This window comes from Aethalodelphis obliquidens, unplaced genomic scaffold (genome assembly GCF_003676395.1).
Source record: "Aethalodelphis obliquidens isolate GAN/ISIS:26980383/991018 unplaced genomic scaffold, ASM367639v1 scaffold6, whole genome shotgun sequence".
Classification (NCBI taxonomy): domain Eukaryota; kingdom Metazoa; phylum Chordata; class Mammalia; order Artiodactyla; family Delphinidae; genus Aethalodelphis; species Aethalodelphis obliquidens.
In genome coordinates, this window is record NW_020837950.1 from 1 (window position 1) to 2,788 (window position 2,788).

The window sequence follows — 2,788 nt, forward strand, 5'->3', positions numbered from 1 at the left end:
CACAAGGTAATAATTATGACCTCAGGCAAGCTTCCTCATCTGTAAAAGTAATAGTACCTTCACTTCCTAGAATTGTGAGAATTTAAATCAAGATAATATATCCAGAGCATTTAACGTAGTGCCTGGCACATAAAAGCCCTCAATAACCATCAGTTATTATTTTGTCTACACTGTAAGTTACAGTAATAGATGTGTCTAAAAAATGGGATAAGGAAAAGACGAGTACAAAAAAAAAAAGAAAGAAAAAAGAGAATGTGTTGATGATGGGACTTCCCTGGTGGCGCAGTGGTTAAGAATCCACCTGCCAACGCAGGGGACATGGGTTCAAGCCCTGGTCCGGGAAGATTCCACATGCCGCGAAGCAACGAAGCCCGTGAGCCACAACTACTGAGCCTGTGCTCTAGAGCCCGCGAGCCACAACTACTGAAGCTCGCGCGCCTAGAGCCCGTGCTCCGCAATAAGAGAAGCCACTGCAATGAGAAGCCTGCGCACCGCAATGAAGAGTAGCCCCCATTCATTGCAACTAGAGAAAGATAGCGAGCAGCAACAAAGAACCAATACAACCATAAATAAATAAACAAACAGAATGTGTTGATGACTGTGAAATGTGTTCCTAGTAACTATTCAGCTGTTATTAGCCAGCAGCTATAGATTAGCTGTAAATACATTATAGCAACAAAATGCCTACTTTGACCTAGAATAATTTTAAAACAGCTTAAAAATTGTTGAATGTATTTCTGTAAAGAAGATACATACGGACTTCCCTGGTGGCACAGTGGTTAAGAATCCGCCTGCCAATGCAGGGGACACGGGTTCAATCCCTGGTCCGGGAAGATCTCACGTGCCGCAGAGCAACTAACTACGCCCCTGTACCACAATTACTGAGCCTGCGCTCTACAGCCCACATGCCACAACTACTGAAGCCCGTGCACCCTAGAGCCTGCATGCCACAACTACTGAGCCCACATGCTGCAACTACTGAAGCCCAGGTGCCTAGAGACCGTGCTCCAGAAGAGAAGCCATCGCAATGAGAAGCCTGCACACTGCAACAGAGTAGCCCCCACTCACTGCAACTAGAGAAAGCCCACGTGCAGCAACAAAGACCCAATGCAGCCAGTAAATAAATAAATAAGTTAATGGAAGAAAAATTTAATACCCTTACAGATTAACATGAAGAATCCACTAAGGACAATTTACTTTAAAATTCTTCATAACAAAATAGATTGCTTCTATCTGTGCAACTCACTAAAAAAGGCATAAATACTCTAGAAACACTAGTAATTTTTCAGTCATACATATAGGCAAAAATGTCTTTTTTTTTTTAATGTCATCTTTTAAAGTAGAATTTGTGTACTCCAATAAAAACTGATTTTAAAAAAAGTAGAATTTGTGAACTGGTTAAATATCGAGACTACAAACTGAAAAATCTTTTGACTGAAGACTCAAATGAAAATCCTCAGCCCCCTACCATGATAACTACCTATAGAAATGAGATTTGGAACTTTGAATCTTAGTTGTATGTGACCCTGAGCACATCACTTTAGGCTTTCAGTAAACACTTACCCTGTTTTCCTCAGTAAATTGTTCTGAAGATTAGCAGAGAGTAGAAGAAAGCACCTAACACTGAGCCCTCAATACAGGAACATAAGAGACCCACTAAGTGAACTTGAAAAGCAGGCTACCTAAGTAAGAAATAAGAAACAAGCAATTCCTGTTGACGATCATTTCTTATCTCTGCTCTTCAGCACTAGCTGAATTTTTCAATAAATACAACTTCAGAACCATGCATTTAATACCACTGATACTCTCAGAATTTACATAATCAAAATACTATCCTTCTGTGTATACACCAACAACTTGTTTTGAAATTTTTTTCTTTTAAAAAAACCACAAATTAGGTAATACCGGGGGGAAAAGCTTTTAAAAAGTATTAAGACAGGGACTTCCCTGGTGGTCCAGTTGTTAAGAATCCACCTTCCAATGCAGGGGACATGGGTTCGATCCCTGGTCCGGGAACTAAGATCCCACATACCACTGGGCAACTGAGCCTGAGCTCCACCAACTAATGAGCCCGTGTACCACAAATGCAGAGCCCACGTGCTCTGGACCCCTGCACCACAACTAGAGAGAAGCCCACGCATGGCAACGAAAGATCCCACATGCTGCAACTAAGACCCAACACAGCCAAAAATAAGATAAATAAATAACTTTTTTAAAAAATGTATTAAGTCCAAGTAAGTTTAACACTAAAATGTGAAATGAGATATGTACAACCAATGTTAGCTATGTAAGTCATAACCTTATTGTGGAAATATCAACTTTAATGTGGAGAAAAAGTAATGAATGATGAAGTATATAAAATACAGCTATTAAAATTAGTCACCTGGACTGTAAGTAAGTGAAAATAAACCACTATAAGAAAAAAAATTAAATGGCAAAAAGTAGAGATCCTATTTAAAAAAAAAAGTATACATAAAGTATACATAAAAAATTGGAAATATACAACAAAACCGAAATTTTTCCAGTTCTCTCCATTTTCCTTTTTTTTAATTCTAAAAATGTCTTACAATTCTAAAAACGTCTTACATTTTTAGAATCTAAAAATATCTTACATTACATTACATTGGAGTACATCTCAATAAAGCTGTTATTTAAAAAACTGAATTGCCAAATATGACAAAATATTAATAACCCTTGAGTATAGGTGATGGGGACCCATGGGTGCAGTGGGGCATTCTCTTTACTTCTGAGATGTTTGAAATTTTTCTTTTTTTTTTTTTTTTTTTTT